This window comes from Actinia tenebrosa, unplaced genomic scaffold, assembly GCF_029948245.1.
Source record: "Actinia tenebrosa isolate PJP-AT-01 unplaced genomic scaffold, QUT_ActTen_1.0 PGA_scaffold9__36_contigs__length_13948895, whole genome shotgun sequence".
Classification (NCBI taxonomy): Eukaryota; Metazoa; Cnidaria; class Anthozoa; order Actiniaria; family Actiniidae; genus Actinia; species Actinia tenebrosa.
The window spans coordinates 9,034,424-9,052,537 of record NW_028292586.1 but is presented as its reverse complement, the minus strand read 5'-3'; the positions used below and the strand labels follow the sequence as shown (position 1 = coordinate 9,052,537).

At 40.3% G+C, this 18,114-nt stretch overlaps 2 pseudogenes; one reads left to right on the top strand and one right to left on the bottom strand.

Annotated features, from left to right (window-relative positions):
• The first annotated feature begins 1,008 nt into the window (after positions 1-1,008).
• LOC148904729 (uncharacterized) lies at positions 1,009-7,618 on the top strand (annotated as a pseudogene).
• A 475-nt stretch (positions 7,619-8,093) lies between these two features.
• On the bottom strand, positions 8,094-10,480 carry LOC116294042 (uncharacterized; annotated as a pseudogene).
• Positions 10,481-18,114: the final 7,634 nt, after the last annotated feature.

Below are 18,114 nucleotides of genomic sequence, written 5' to 3'. Positions count from 1 at the left end.
TAATGACTATATTGCTTCAAAAGCATCACGTAGATTAGGTCTGTTGGGTAGAATTAGAAAATTTATCAACGTGGACACCTGTAAACAACTTCATGAGTCTCTAATTCAACCTCTATATGAATATAGTGATTTTGTATGGTCTAACACTGATAAAACTAGCCTAAGGCGTCTTTTGAGGCTTCAAAAAAGGGGTGCACGTATAATTCTCAAGAGAAAGGTTAGGGATAGTAGTTCAGCCAGTTTACTTTAAAAATTGGGTTTGGTTTCTTTAGCAGAGAGGTGGGTTTTTCATAAGTATCTTACAGTTTTCTGCCGCTTGAATGGTTTCTGTCCTTCATATCTAAGAAAGTTATTTAATCGTAATTCAGAGATTCATAATTACAATACTAGAAGGCGTAATGACATTCATTTACATAAGATATCTTCAAAATCTGGTCAACGATCATTTTCCTTCGCTGCTGATAGATTATATAATGATTTAAGTAATGTCGTCAAATTATCAGGGCCGTAACTAGGGGGGAGCACAGGGTGCATGTGCACCCCCCCCCCCCCCCCCCCATCAGAGCAAAAGGTTCGCTTTTGATCTCCATTTGTTAATTGCTTGAAACCGTTATATGTTATCTTGCTTCCTTTGTTATTCACCTTTCTTTTTATTTAATAGTGCGTTGGGTTACCTGTGTTCTCACTCACGGGAGACTAGCACTAGAGCATGCGCGTGATCGACTAGTTACTTGCAGCCATTACAAGATCACCGGAGATCAGGTCCACACATGACTCTTTATATAAATGACCTACCAGATCTCATGCTGATTGACATCTTCAACCTTATGAAGACAAGTGAACGAATTCTTTTAAGTTGTGACGAAGGTGGCAAATTTTGTTAGCATCGTCTCAAGTGTGGTCGTGTGTAGATTTATCACAACAACAAGAAGTAAGCTTCAAAGTGTTGGACACTTTCGTATTCCCAGCGACTAGGAAGGTATTTCTTGATGAATGTCATTTACTTAAATGGGGAGACATTTACCTGACCTTGAAGCAGGTAGAAAACTTGAAGTTTTATCGCTGTCTTGGATAGGATATGTGAACGAACCAGAGGTACCTATTCCGCTCGATTTCGTGAAGTTGAAGATAGGATATTTGAAAAACTTGAAAGTAAGTCACTGTACATTGTCTGACAGATTTTTAGAAGACATTGCCACGAACTGTCCTCACTTATCGGTATTTGTCCTTTTGGCGAGGAGTGGTATATCGGAAGAATCTTTCAAGTTCTCCAGCTTCAAAAATCACACCTACCTGAAATTGATTAATGTTGCCTATGTGGTGAATGCTTTACGATTATCATGTGTGTTGGAGTTTTTAGAATATAGAAACAATAACGTTCTTCTAGACATCAAGTTGGCATTAAAATAATTGATTTTTTTTTCCAAAAAAAAAAAAACCCTGACATTTGACGTTAAGGCTTTGCTACACGGGACAACTTGCAACGCAAAGCTGATCCTGGCTTACGAGAGATGTTGCGTGACAATTTTACGCGAGGGTGTTAAACGAAATATCTTTTTGAAATTTCGTCATCAGCGCTGCATGTTTTTGAACTGGGGTCGAAACGTGTTGCGTTGAAAATCATATATTGTCCCGTGTAACATGGCCTTTCCAGTGTAATTTATTCTTGAAAATAACTTAAATCAAAGTTTTAATGTTAAAAGTAAATCATGATCGTCATCATTTTTATCTTACATTGTATCATACTTTAATACTTGGCTTTTTAATAGCGGAGCCCCATACTTAAGAAAGAATGGTAAACCATCGAGTTGATTTTTCATGGCTTGGCTGACGTCACTTCCGTCCGTCCGTCCGTGTACACAAGAATCCCGATTGGCTGGTTAGATTATCTTTTTTTTTTTGGCGGGAATGTCGACGCGTTGCAACATCCGGGTACACATAAAGTTACACACGTACAAATATGTGTACATACAATCCGGCTATCAAACTTTTGTAAAAAACGTTTTTACACCTGCTATTACGTAATAGAAATACCGAAAGATAACAACACAATTTTTTATTCAAGCTTATGTTTATATTTATATTTACTCTATTTACGATGGAACCCCTTTCCGAAATCGATATGTCGAAAGAAAGCTCAGAGGAGAATGAAGCCAAAAGAAAGGCCAGAAGTAAAAGAGTTTTTTTCGGAAGAGGAAAAACTCTGGAGGCGTGAAAAAGAAAGGCTAAGACGAAAAAAATCTCACCAAAGAAAAGCGGCAAGCAGAGAGAGAGAGAAAACGCAAATCCAGGCGGGACTTCGATTATGAACAAGGAGAACATGATCGTGAAAGAAAAAGGAATATGAGGCAAAACTTGACGGATAAACTAAGAGAAAATGAACGTGAAAGACAAAGGAATTTGAGGCAAAACTTCACAGATGGACAAAGAAAAAATGAGCGTAAAAGACAAAGGAATTTGAAGCAAAACTACTAGCTAAGGCGACTCTCAAATGCCCAGAACAAATCGCTTTAGGGCAAGTTATAGACCAAAGACAATAAAAAAACTTTCATGTATTCAAAGATGGATTAAGAAGTGTTCTCCAAGAATTCAGGTGTGTGTTGTTTAGCAAACAATCGTATGTTATTATTTTTTGACAAGCATTTTTTCTAGACGAATCGACAAATCAAAGACTTTCTCTCAAAACTTTTAATATTTCTATAGATAAGCTTAATTTATTTTAATGCTGGAGGAAATATAACATGAAGAGCATAATACAACAAATATTCGTCCTTTGTTTAGCTTTGTAAATCATTAACAATTCGGTTGTTTTTAACCAACTACCATTTGTTTTTCGTTCAAGAAAAGTTCAGCTTTGTTGGCCTCCTATCGCGGGTCCCATCGGCAAAACAAAGCTGAAGACTTTCATTCAATAATTTTATATCTTTCTACAGAAAATTTATTTATATATTGAATGAAATGTACAATTACACCAAACATTCAACTGTTTATTAAATTGTTCGAGCTAGCCATGATTATACAAATGAGCTTAAATTTGTGTTGTTGAGAGATGATATTGTATAAAGACCTTGTCTTTCGCTTCATAACCAAGCTAAATAAAAGGCACTCAAGAAGCGCATGTGGTTAGTCCAAAGAATTAAAAATGAACGGTGTGAGGACAGGAAAGTTAATACTAAAGTCTTCCAAAGTCATTAATAATTCATGATTTCGACCATGTGATCACAACGGACCAAGGAAATGAACTTGTATATAAAATCAAGAAAGGGTATTTCCCATGAACTTTAGAAAATTGGTCAAAAGTAAAACGTAAATCCTTAGTGTACATACATGGGAAATTTAAGTTTTCATAACTTTCAATTTTTGTACAATTTCGATTATTATATTTAATTTTCTATGGTTTTATTAGTGTTGGAGGTTTTTAAGTAATAGATAAAATATGAGCGGGAGACCTTTATGGGCATTTAAAACGGCGAGCCGCAGTCGAGCCGTTTTAAAGCCCATAAAGGTCGGACGCGAATATTTTATCTTACTTGTGAAATGAATTAATAATTCATGAGTTTTGAAATTTTATTAACAAATGAGGACTTAGTTGATTGTATGACGAAATTGAATAGCATATTATTCATTGATAATGACAAAATTCTTCATGGCTTAGTTGCCGGAATGAGTTCTCCCAAAGGAGTTTCGAAATATTGAACACTGAATTTAGCAGCTCATTTTCATAGAGAGGTTGTAGTAGAAACATGGCTGATCGGTTTCGCTCTGCAAAGAGTAAAGAAGAAGAGTCCAGTTTAGTGTTGGAAGCTACTCCAAAAGCTACTCAATACAACACTAAATGGGGCATAAAAGTTTTCGAGGAATGGCAGGAACAACGGCCAAATAAATTAGCAATGTTAGAACACGTTGGAGTGGCCGGTCTCAAAGGTGATGACGTTCAAGATCTGACCGTTAATCTGGAGCACATGTTGCCAAATACCTTAAACTTTTGGTTGTGTAAGTTCGTTGGCGAAGGGGCCAAGAAAAATGGAGTGGTTATCCACCTAAAACGCTTTATTTGTTAATTTGTGCGATTAACCGACATTTAAGTGAGACGAGAGGAGAGAATGCATTGAACGTTCTCAACAAAGCTGACAAGAGGCAAGTAAATTTATTGGGTGTTTTAAATGAATTGCCTTAAATTGCATTTTATATTTAGGTGGAAAAATATTTATTTCATGGTTTTAATAAACTTATTCTTTTATTGTAAAGGTTCGCGTCGTTTCGCAAAGTATTAGACGCAGAGATGAAGGATGCTACGAAGTGTGGAATAGCTCAGAAGTGCAAGATGGACGCACGTAAAGAAGTAACTGAGGATGAAGAGGCAATATTGTGGGAAAAAGGCCTTCTCGGAGGACATTCAGCTGAGTCATTATTGTACACTATCTATTTTTATAATGGCAAAATTTTTGGCCTTCGAGCTGGCGAACACAGGTTACTTAGGCTTAGCAACATTTCTGTTAAAGAAGGTGTGATCATTTTTGATGAAAGTTTGTCAAAAACATTTCATGGGGGGTTAAAAGATTTGCACAATAAGCCTCGTTTCATACAGCATAAGTGCCATGATACTGGAAGTCAGCATAATCGATGTTTAGCTGCATTGTATTCACTTTATATCAGTAAGGTGCAAGATTTTGCTGAAAGTCTTGAAAGCCTTTATTTTCGGCCGCATAGAACTGGCAAGTTCGATTACGAAAGAAGCGCTGTAGGTTTATGCACTTTAAATAAGATACTGCCGGATAAATTATGTCAAAAAGCAAACTTGCCCCGCAAAACAGCTCACTGCTTGCGTGTTACTTGTGCTAGTCGATTGTTCCAGCACTCTGTCGAAGAAAAGTTAGCAAGAGAACGAACGGGACATAAATCGAACGCATTGTTTTCGTATCAAAAAGCAAGTGAAAAGCAGTTAGATAATGTAAGCAATGTTTTAGGGCCAGTCAGTGCTCCTAAAGAAACGGAGTACGAGCATAGTAGTGTTAAGGAGAAGTTATCAAAACCTAGAGAACACGTAGAGAATGATATTGTCGATTTTGATTGGAAATTTGACATGTCAGACGATGTACTAGCCAGTATTCCAATGCCAGAGGATTCGTTGAGCAGTAATATTAATAATTTTTGTGCAAGTTCAGTATTTACACCTGATTTCAAAATAGTGCGGACTCTCGGGATTTTCAGTTTCGGTCGATCTTCGGCACTCGACCGACATCACTCGAGGGCTTGGTAACCAGGCACGGCTCGATGGTCGACCAGAAAGGTGAAAATGGATTCCGAAAGCTCATCTGATTGCCCAAAAAGAAACGTTCTTATTCATTTCAAAACTCGAGAGGGAAAAGCAGATGGAGAGCCCATAGCATCACTTTTCAATGAAGAGGCCTTTCAATCAATTAAATTCCTAAAATCCGAGATTAAAAAGGTACTTTACGACGTGTTGTCAATGAATGAAGACGAGGAAAAGGAAACCGTAATACTTATAGATGCACTATATTATGTTACGAAAGCAAAACGAAACTTTCCGCTTGTTTCCATCGTAAATGAAGCTGGTATAAGACAAGCGTTGAAGGAATATCCTCAAATGCAGAAAAACGGTCATCGCAGTACAGCTTTGCTTCGCTTTGCTTGTGACTGGCACAAGAAAGGTAGGAAACTTGATAATTACCTTTTCAAGCTAACAATCTATTAGGCTAGCTATTAGGCAATCTACTGGCTAGTATGGAGAAAAGAGGATTGGGGAGAGGGGGGCTAGGATTGGAAAAATATGAGACTAGTATGCAAAAGAAAAAAGTGGGAGGGCTATATTGTAGCCTACACCGTCTCCGGGGTTCCCATGTGGTATATTATTAAATAAAAAGGTTCTTGAAACGAATTCTGTTTAGTAATTTTTAATCTGAAAGGTTTTTTCTTAATAGTTTATAGAAGCAGTTCAAACAAGATCCTCACCAAGGAACAAGGTTGGTCAAAGCAATTGTGAATCACCAAATAAAGAAATCCCAAATTACAAGATACGAATTGAAGTACATGCTGGAGTTAACCTAACTAAAAATACTGCAGATGGACCAATTCACACTATCTATAATGTTAACTCAAAGGAAAACCTTACTGTCATCAAGAAGCTTGTAAGAGAAAAGGTACCTGGTGCATGCTTAAGAGCTGGATTCTTCTGGTTACAACCAAAAAATGTGAAGCCTCTTCACACACTTCACTCAGACAATGATTTGGAAACAGCAAAAGATGCCTACCGTGATGACATTATGGGCTTTGTTAAAGTGTTGCGCCTGGCTACTGTAGTTGAAAGTGGTAATTAAGGAAATTATTTATACACCCAATTTATTGATTCAGAAAAACAACATTAAAGTTAATTTTATCAAAATTTTTTAGATTTTTATTTATTTATGACACAATTTATTGAAAAAATGTCAGACAAAATTTGCACTTGTCCTTTCCCTATAATTGCACAATCAGGGTTGCCACTGACCTTGAAAAGTCAGTAAAATCAATTTTTTTTTCAAGGTCAGGGAATTGTCAGGAAATTTTACATTTGGTCATTTTAAAAAATGTGAAAATGGTCAAAAATTCAGGGAATTTTGTTTTACGAGGTGAGTGGGAACCATGTTTAATGATTATTTTATGTTTTCTTAGATGGAGAAAGAATACAAAAAAACAAAGCGTTCACTTGTCCCAAGTGCATCCAATGTTGGATCTAAGCGCTCACTTGAATGTATTCCTGTTGATATTGATGGAGATGCTGAGGAATTTGATGATGAAGCATTTACCAAATTTCAAAAAACAGTTTCTGGGAGCAAAACTACACTAAAAGATAATAATGCTGAATGGAATAAAATTCACATTGAACTACGGAAAACCTTGGAGGAAAGAGGACAAATAAAGAGATTTGGAATCAAGCATATTAGTCTTTGGACAGATCTTATCCAAAAGGGAGAAGTGGCAGGCGCCAGGGAAGAGCCAGACTGGTCTAAATATAAGAATATTGTAGACATTGAGCCAATTGGAAGGAACAGTAAAGTGGTAGCAACTTCGAAAACCCCAGGCATGACTCCTGAAACGGGCATCAGTGACTTTCTTACAGCTGTGCTTATACAACAAGAAATGGAAAGAAAGTCTGACAGAAATCAACAGAACATGTTCCAGGCAATGTTGTTTCAAGCACTATCTCCAAGACCTATACCATCTGCTTCTGACAGCCCCTCAACCTCCACTACCAACACATCACTTACAAGTTCATCTAAAGGTAAGTTTAAAATAATATTAATTTAATTTATTATAGCATGTACATATATAATGTGATATATTTATATGCAAGTCATAATTTCCATACTTTTAAAGCAATCTGATGTAACTGTGTCTTTTCTTATATCAAGGCCTCATGACAAAGACTTGCAGTGAAGTGTGAAAAATCCTAGAGATGTTAAGCCTTGGTCAGTATGCAACTACATTCTTGGAAAAAAGCATTGATGGTGCTACATTGTCATTTATCACAGATGATGGTCTTATAGAGTTAGGTATCCCTAGCCCTCTTGAAAGGTCAAAAATCCTTGGCTATGTTGCAAGAAAGAAGGCAGGCTAGTTTTATATGAATACCAGTAATTTTTATTGTTTGAGCTGCTTCAAAAGAGTTTGTAAGAGAAAATGGATAATATTTATGGGATAAGAGATACCATTATAATTCAAATTACCATATTAATACAGTAAGTATATGTGATTGTAGAAACATAAAAATAACCCTTTGACTTCATTTGTTGATAATGTGGTCTAAGCAAACATTGAACATTTTAACATCTTAGGGTCAGTATGCAGTATTATAATTGCAGTTTTAATACAGTATTTACAGTATATTTTAGTTCTTACAAACTTTTTTAAAGCACAACTGTTACATTGTGAAATTTATACAGTAGTTGAGGTTGTACATGTTTAACATTTAAATGCCTATAAAAGCCAGAAAAATATATGAAGCTAGATACTGTAAAGTACAAATGATCAAGGTCTTTCAATCACCACACGTTGTGGAAGACAGCTTCATCCATTTGTTTGGGGCTGTAACTTTATTCCCTATAACCACAGCCATCAAAGTAACTTTTGGCATCTTCTGAGCTTATCTATTGATAGATCACAAAGCTTGTTACACATTTCCTTAAAGTTTTTATGTTGAGTTTTTAAGGCATATTACATTTATCTACTGCATGTTGTATTACAGTATGTTTTCCACATACTGTAATATGCATTTTAAGTATTGTTGAGTCGCAATGTAACCTTAACACTGAGGAAATACATACTTTATAAATACATTCATGTTTAAATATGTATCGTACTTATACAACAATGCAACACATAAGCATAATCATTTTGCATTAATCGATGCCTTTAAAAGTTTCACTTTACTTTATACAATGTTTATTAAGTCAATCTATGTCAATCTATGTGTTTACCTGTTCTAATGCTCTTGCAACACAATATTTTGGATTCACATGATAGCTGTTGGTCACGTCTTAGCATTTGTTATGCTAAACCAAACATAGGTTCCGTTGGATTATAATCAGGTGAATATGGGCTATAAGATAAATAAATCACTTATTACATTTGTATTATAATAAAAAACTTGAAAAAGCATTACAAATGTTTTTTTAATCTAATGTTTTTGCACCCAAATCTATTTAAGGCACTGCAAGTAGATGACAATTAGAAAGTCATTCATTTTCATTGTTATTCCACTCTTCCTTCCCATATATTATGGTATGGGACAAAATAGTTATATGCTTTCACTTGGCATACCATGGAGAGGGTCCTGAAGGGGGAATCCTAATCCCATTTCTCAGCCCAAATTTTAATCAAATTCCAGTTCAAAACCCATAATCCCAGCATATGTTTTGCTAAAATTTTAATCCAATTCTCAAATTTGATTGTTTTTTGTTTAATAATCCCAGTTCGGGTGCATGCAATCCCATTTTCCCAGCCCAAAAAAGGCAAATCCCAGCTTCCATTTTACCCCTTCAGGACCCTCCTTGGAATACCCCATTAAACTCCCTTGCCTAAAGGCTTGTGTGTACGCATAGGAAATTACGAGTAACATGTGGGATATATTCCATGATGTGCCTCTTGAAGGCATTGTATAAATATCATATACTTACGGAAGAAACACCACTATTCCTCCTCTTTCCCTGATTATGTTTATAAAATAATCCGAGTCATGAATACGGCAGTTATCCAGGATCACCACTGATCTTTTTTCTCGAAGAGAAAAGTTTCCAATGAAAGGTGCAATCATAAACTCTATGGCAAAATTGAAATCTTGTGTGCTGAAAGCATTTTGCACTGTATGGGTTGCAACTATACCATCAACATCCATAGCTGCCAAAACACTGTAGCGATCTTTCCTAACAAAATGCCCTTCTAAGACAGGAGCATAGCCAGGGAAGAAATGACCCATTGTTCTCTGTAAAAGATCCAGAAGGTATAATAAAAAGACTGATAAAAAAATAAAGACATAAGATACTAAGTCATTTTATAATTACCTGTAATTTTCTTGTGTCCTTTGCAGACTCATCCAGGAAGAGAAGCATGTCTCTTGATAAACTTGACATAAATCTGCAATATTCCGCTCTTGTAGCTTCAGAACGTTGCATGGCAATGATTTTTAGCTGCAAAAAACAAACAAAAAAAAGATTATTTATGGATTATTTACTTATTTATTTACAAGATTATTTACCTGGGTCCCCTGGATATACAGTAGCTAACTAGTAAAATTGATCAAGGCGTGTGTATGCCTCTAATTACACCATAAATTTCTAAAAGTAATCGAAAACAAGCAAGGATTTTCTTCAAAGTTATTCAATAATGTTTATTTACCTTTTTGTATGTGAACCCTAGACGAATAATGGACCTGCAAATGGTCGAAATGCTGACGACTTTTCCAGTTAGCTCTGCCAACCAAGTTTGATATTCATCGAGATATAAATCAGGTTTTGACAAGACCATAGACTTCAATATGCCATTTTCATTGTCTGGAATGAAATTTAGAATTTACAATATTTTATTGGCTGTGTTCCCGACTATAATTTCGAAGTAAACTAACGTAAGCTTTATACGTATAATAAGCTTATACTCACATGTTAGCAGTCGGTACCTTCCTCGTCTTCCAAGTGCTTTGACATCTCGCTGCTGTTTATATAGCTTTCTTATTTTACACACGAATGTCTTGCCAACGAAAAGAGCCCTGCATGTTTCTTGAATTGTGGAGCCATAAATTATCTGATGATAGATTACCCTCCATCGCAGATCAGTTGATATGGCTTTCATGATCAGTTCCCGAGTGTGGTTTTCGTCATGACTGCCATTATTGATAGCTATGTAACCCGCCTGGTTAGCCTGGTTACCAAGCCGTCGAGTGATGTCGGTCGAGTGCCGAAGATCGACCGAAACTGAAAATCCCGAGAGTTCGCACTATTTTGAAATCAGGTGTAACTGCAATATCAACTTTGGGTACGCGAATAAGTAATATCTATAATATTGGCATGTATTCAAGTACAAACTTATTGATTAATAAACCTTGTAGAATTCCAAAGGACACGACTCTTTATAAAAGTTAAGCATACTAATTAGGCGGGTTAGAGATCTTTATAAAAGTTAAGAATACTAATTAGGCGGGTTAGAGATCTTTTTATAAAAGTTAATCATATAAATAAGCATACTATTTACAATTCATCAACCCCAGCCTTTCCCTGCTGACTATTCAACCCTCCCCGTGCTTTAAGTTTCACACGTCCTGTATCAAGAATTACAAACCATCCACGTGACCTGAATCCAGGTCTTTCACTGGGTAATTACCTCATGAATTATTAATGAATTTTACAATGCCATTTAAAAATTTCGAACAATGTGTTTTATTAAAAACTTTTACGTTTGAATAAACACTGCTGCTCGTTGAACGACTGTTTTCATTAATCTTTGTTGTTCAGTTTCAGCAGCAGGTAGGGGGACTCGCGATCGATGCCAAAGATTCACGGGTTTAATCCCCAGAATTACGAAGACGGGTACAGCAGATTTACGGGTATTTTGGTATCGCAAACGGAGGTTAAAATGTTCCTTAGATATACATGGCCACCATCAACGACATTCAAAACAAAACTGTGCGCAGGCTCGGAAATCAGGTGATGGATAACTCAGACGCTGACTTTGTCTTTGCTACATTTATGGAGGGAAAGACAGACAAAACTATGAATCACAAAATGGCTGAAAAGATAATCAACAGAATGCCGGCCGGTGACTACCGTTTGGAGTTGACATTCGTAAAGTACTTACACGGTGAGTGGATAATAGAAAAGGGTCGTAATCCTATCAGAGCGTCTGGTAAGCAGAACCTGTTCGTTTTGAATAAGCACACACGACCGGGAGCACTTGAGGGAATAGACATGCTCTTCTACGAGGTCGCTTACCCGGTTACCGTGGTCATCTACGGTGCATACGAAATTAAGAAGCCGGACGTTAAGAAGCTTAAACCAATGCGACATCCTGGTAACTGCGTTGGGAAGCTGGTTAGGGAGTTTTTCGAGGATTCCTCTCGGGGTGGTAAGCTTACGCCAAAAAGAAGAGAAGCCATCAGGAAATGGGAGCATTCTACTCGTAAAACTGGAGGAACCATCGAAAACATCAAGAAGTTGGAAACCACGTTAGGAAGGCGAATCCATGTGAAAGATATCACCGACGGCTTTATTTACCCAGGAACGCATAAATACGAAGGCAAAGGTGCTCCCATAGTCATTTACCAACACAACGCGCACGCGTGGAGGGAGTTGAGGTTCCCAAGAAAGAAGGAGACAAAGGTCTATAAGAATTCCCCATTGACAGGATTAGTTTATGAGAATTCTATTTGGTTAATGGACGCGGAGGGGTGTCAGTTCATGACTCAAGATGGTACTTTATACCGACCGGAAATGGAACACCTGCGCATACAAAGTGCATGTGAATCCCTTGGTGAGGACTTCTCAGACGAGGTCCTCAGCTCTCGTAGTTTGGACTTCTTCGCGGCCAAGAAGAGGAATGGGTGGAAACCTACCCCAAAAGAGTTCGGAGACATAGCCAAAGCCTGTGTAGAGCATGGTCACGGTGGTCTTTGGAACATGGAGTACGACGAAGACGAGTACGTGTCTCTGGATATGAAACACTGTTACCCTGCAAGTTTTAAAGGTCTAGGGGATTGTAAGGAGTATTATGACCGTTACGGACATCCAGACTCCCAATTCTTTCGCGTTGCGTTAGACGGCCACTACGACGCCCCAGCAACAGGATTCGTCAGACTGACCACCTGGGAGTTAGCAAAAGACTTACATCCCATAATTTACGCGTGGTATGGGAAGCACCTGCAGGAGAAAGAATGGATACCCATACCCCTGCTGAAGTTCCTCGAAGAGCGCAAGCTTTTAAAATACACAGCGCATGAAGCCATACTCTGCCATAGCGCCTTTACACAATGGCTTCCAGAGCACAACCCCACAGCGCGTGTGGTCATAGGTAAATTCACACAGGGCGCAAAAGAAGGCGAAAAACATATGCAGCGTCGCTTGATAACAGACGAAGGTGAACTAAGCTTCCTCATAAAACGTGCACATGACCAAGGAACGATGGTATCCGTAGAGAAATGGGACTACTTCATAGAAGGTCAAAAAGAACAGAAATGGAATGCGCTGTGTTATTACCAAGACCATCGACCACAGTATTACCATCTGCGTGCCAGCATGCTAGCATATGCGCACATCAATCTCTTAGCAATGCTGCTACGGTTTGACAAAGAGGACATCCCACGCGTAGCCACGGATTCCTTGTATGTAAAGCCAGAAGTGTTAGAGAAGATGCAGGAGTTCTACACTGCCGATGAACTTGCAGAAAGTGGTCAATGGCGCGTCAAAGATGAGGAGATAAAAGCATGGAGAGGCCGTGTAGAATATCACGGAGAACATCTTTACGGTAGCGTGGAACCAACCGGGGAGCCTCTACCGTCGGTTGCGGACCCAATCTCTTACCAACGCTTCTCTTACCTTTACGGAACGGGAGGCAGTGGTAAAACTACCAGGGTTTTGGAACTCTTTCCAAAGATAAAGGTGTTAACGCCAACGCACCGTCTGGAAAGAGAATTAACGGAGATGGGTTACGACGCGCAGACCTACCACAGCTTCTTCCGCTGGAATGGTCAAAAGTGGGTACCAGAAGCCATCCACGACATACCCCCGGTGATACTTTGGGATGAGATTTGCACCGTTCCTTTAGAAATCCTGCAGGAATTTGTAGAATTCCTCCGTGGAAAGTGTCAAGTGATATTCGCCGGAGATCCTTGCCAGCCTCCTCCAATAACCGGAGAGATGCCCCATAAATGGTTAAAAGAAATGGTAGACCACTCCGAAGAAATTAACACCGACTACCGCAGTAAGGATCAAATAAGAAACCTGAAAGCAGAACTTCGGGGCCTTAGTGACGCGGAACAAAACAAGATACTACGCAAGAGGGTACGAGCGAAGTCCTACGAGGACTTCCTTCACACATGGCATCCAAAGGATTTGGTGCTAAGCAGCAAACGCGCATCACAGTCTCGCATACAGAAAGACTTGCTAAATATACACCGAGAGCGCTTCCCTACACATCCCGTACCTGTTTCTTACAAACCCCACGATACCCGAATGCAAAAAAGAGATGTCTGGGTACCTGGTACCGACATCCAACTACAAAATGCTGTAACACATGATAAAGCCTGGGTACCCATAGAAAAGGTGGAAAAAATTACCTCCCACCCAGATTGGCGCTTAGGTTACTGCATGACAGCGCGCAGGGGCTTACCATAAAAGAAACCTTATGGATCATAGACCAGCGGCTGTGTTGGAGCAACCTTATCTACACCGCCGTAAGTCGTGTGGAGTATGCCAAACAGTTAAAAAGAGCCTGGGGGCCGCAACTGCGCTACGACCGCACCCCAGAAGACATAGTAAAGGAGAACATTGCCAAGAAACTCCTTCGCTACAAGCGCCACGACGAAGAAAAGAGCAAAGATCCCCGCTATGCGGGGATAAAGTTTGACCTATGCGTGGACGACGTCTATAAGAAAGGGGCACGGTGTGCCAAATGCAACATACCTCTACTATGGAGGTTTGACCCGAATGATGATCAGCAGTTCTCCGTGGATCGTATCAACAACAAACGCGGGCATTGTAGAGGCAACGTAAGACTGACATGCCTAGAGTGTAATCGGGCGCGTGGAGCAGCACTACTTTGAGTCTTTGGGGACTATGAGCAGCTCTTCCTTGACAAATCCACGACTTGGGCCATCTAGGTAATACAACACGGGTTGCCCTTCCTTGGTGACGGACTTCGAAATCTCATACGTTTCCAAAGACCAGTTAGGATCCGTGGCTCTCTTACTGCCACCTTCGAGTTCCCCCGTCTGATAGAGGTATCTGACCACTATGTCGCGGGGGAGCTTTTTTTCCTTCAGTCCGACCGCCCTCGAACTTCTGACGTAGGACTTGTGTTCCACGTGTTTCTTTTTTATGGCATCCTTGGGTTTCATTCCCGTAGCCCTGGCCGCCTCGTTATTTAAAGCCGCGACGACCTGGGGGAGCCTCTGAGTCCATTCCCTGTTGCGTTTGGAGGGATCTTCCAGCTCTTTCCAATATTGGTATCCAAAGAGACGCTCAGCCAGGGTTTTATTGAATCTTTCGACGATGCTCTGACCCCTGTGGTACTCTGCTTCGGCTCTCCTAATCTTAGTGTCGTGGTCTTTCAGGGTCTTAGTAACCACGCCCATGAACTCTGTCCCCGCATCCACTTGCAGCAGCTTAGGCCATTTCAAGACGTGCTTATAAATCCTACCTAGGGCTTCTGCGACTTCCCCAGAATCCTTGCTGGTTATGGGTTCGGCGTCCTTGTATCTGCTTGCGATATCAACTACGGTCAAAGCGTATTTATAGGCCTTTTTTCTCACCTTGTCGTGCGGTAAGAAAAGCAAATCCGCCTGATGAACTTCATTGGGGGTATTTACGGTAAAGCTGGGCCTGGGAATGTACTTGGGCACGGGAAGATAAACCTGCCAGAGGGTTTGTTTTCTTAGCCAGTTCTTAGCCGTTTCTTCTGATACCCTGGCCGCGGTCGCGAGTTTCTTGATGGCCGACGCTCCTCTCCAATAGCCTTCAGGCCCATAGTAAATCCTCTTGAGTTTGTCCTCTACGCGGCCCATTATATGAATTCCAAAACAAGATTGATCTTTCGCCCGTTGAAATCCACCGTCTCTCCGTCCACTTTAATGGTGATGTTTATGCTTTCTACCAAATTAGACAAATCATAGCTCAAAGAAATGGGAGTGTATTCTTCTGAGTCAAATGGATTACCTTTGGGCAGGAACTTGGACATAAGAGAAGACTTTTCTCCATTGTTGTAACTATGGACCAAGTTGCAATAGACTTCGTAAGAGGATGCGACTTTCCATTTTACGTCATATGTACTGCCGCTATTTATCGTGGTACTAGTAAGGCCCAGGAGTTCTACCAATGAACTGTCCTTTAGATTAGCGCTTCCACTATTTTTCTTGAATTTCATTTCATGGGGTAATCCTGTGGTAAGAGTATATCCATGCTTTGCTAGCTCCTTAGCCAGTGTTATGGGGGTGTAATGGGAATCTGGCATTTTTGGTTTGGTGCCGGAAGTTCCAATGACAAAGCCGCCAATCAAATTATACCAAGAATTGTACAAAGAGCAACTAACCAACCGAACCTTACAGGCTTTGATGGGAGGATTCAGATAAGTAGTAAAGTTATTCTTGTCGCTTTCAAAAAAGACGATCATTATATTAGATACGCCAAGGCTACGCCTCCCGCCAGCCCTGCGACTCCTATGAAGACCAACTCATTGTCTTTTTGTTTCTTAGAAGGCTGATAGTAATTCTTAAACTGAGGCTTTCTCAACCCCGTTAATGCCGCGGGGTGTGCTTGCGCATAAAGTTTAAAGGCGTAGTCTGTATTTTCAAAGTTCTTATCCGCCTGCATTTTGTCTTGGTAGTTCTTGTCCAACCAATCCCTGTAAGCTTGTCTTTTTTCATTCCAAGCCGCCACGTCCCTTTGATATTTCTCCAGCGCTAAGTCGTGTCTCTTTCTTTCGGCGGCCAAATCTCCGCTTTTGTCGCCTCTGACTAATCTATCCAAATACTGACCACCATAATTAGCTCCAGTGAATGCTAAAGCTGCAATAACTCCACCTGCGACCACGCTAGCCATTATATATTAGAAAATCACACCGTAGGTAGGTACTTTTCCTTCCGTAGGTAATCCTTTACCATGATAGCCCCGCCTACGGCAGCGGTCATTTCAGCAAAATTAGCGAAGCTCTTGCTTGGGTCTTCAGTAAAGTCTTCTTTGAGCACTTTCTTACCTACCCAACCAATACCCGCAACGATGGAAGTAATAATAGCCGCTTCTTCAACAGTTTTCAATAACGCGGTCGACATTATATTACAAAGCGAGAAGGAAAATCTAGGTCGCCGCGGGTGATAAATCTACTCCATTTCAGGGATCTTACTTTTTCTAACAGCCGGTTCCACAGGTGCGTGATATGTTGCGGCCTCCCACTTTACTTTTGGCTTCGTAGCCCGCCATTGTAAGTAGAGGCTGCCCGCTGCTATAGCGACTCCTAACGCGCCAATGACGTATCCCGGATTAATAAAGGATTCCTCTTCTTTTTCCTCCGCCTTTTCTTCTTTTTTGGCTTTGTTCTTCCTGTTCATCTCCGCGAGCTTCTTTCCGGCAGCGACTCTGCCCGGAGATTTAGCCTTGGTAATCTTTTGCTCCTCTTGGGGCTGCTCTACCTTCGACTCTGGTTCACTCATTTATATCTAAGGACTTGAAGGACTTGATAAGTAACTTAAGGTAACCTGGGTAAGTACTTGAGAAGGACTTGACAACGACTTGACTAAGTACTTGAGGTGACTTGACAACGACTTGACTAAGTACTTGAGGCGACTTGATCAGGTACCTCAGCAAGTGCTGCCTGGAAGACCTTTTCGACTTCTCTGTCCTTCTTGAAGTCCTTCCAAGAGGCACCAAAGGTGCCCGCAAGTTCCTTCAAGTCGACGTGCGGAGCTACGTGCAAAGCCGCAGAGGCGACTGCCATTAACTTACCGCACTTCAAAGACAACCACCCACAGGTTATCTTAAGTTCTTGAGCAATAACGTAGTCCTCGCTTATGTCCTTCCGCAGTTGCTCCACGTCGTCTATGGGCAGCGCAAGTCCAAGCAATTTAGTTGCAAATCGGATAGCGGAGTCTGCTACGGCGTCCGTGGTCTTACTTGCAAGGGCGGCCTCGTACCTCTTATGGAACTTCTTAACTTCCTCTTCTGACAACTTATTAACTTGCTCATGGGTAAGTTCCTTGCCTATCATTTCTTTACACTTCCCCGAAGACACAAGGATGTTAAGTTGTTCCTTGAGGTTACTTTCGTCTAACTGCGCGGGGACTTCATCTAAGAGCGGCTCAATGTCCATATACATTAGGAATCATAGATTCCAACCGTGTAGGGAAACCTCAAAGAGAAGATCATCTTGGAATGTTGGTGCGTTTTTAAATGCCGCATGTATTCATGCAACTGTTCCTTGCTTATCTCACCGCCGTAGTCGCTTAAGATGGTTTCCAGATCAGACTTACTGGGAGTATAAAATACGACAAGCGAACCTATGTTTTCCCTGAAGGGCTTGGAGACACTGGTAAGCTGCTGGGAAAGCAACCAAACGCTGATATTGTCGTGTCTACCGCTGAAAGCGAGCTTCACTAATTCGGAAGTGCGTCTTTTTACGTCGTCCCCGCAGGCGATGTCATCCAATATGAGTAAAGTCTGTGTATCTTTAGGGAATTGTTTGTGCCAAAACTTAAGATGGCTGGATAACTCGTTAGGATCTAAGATATCTACAAAGAAGTCGTCATCTTTCACTCCTATGCCCGTCCAGGTGCGGTTATTCACGTAGGTGGGGCAAAGCAGCACTATGTAGTCGAAGCGGTATCTAAAGGGTCCTAATAGCTGCTCCACTACGAATTGGGTC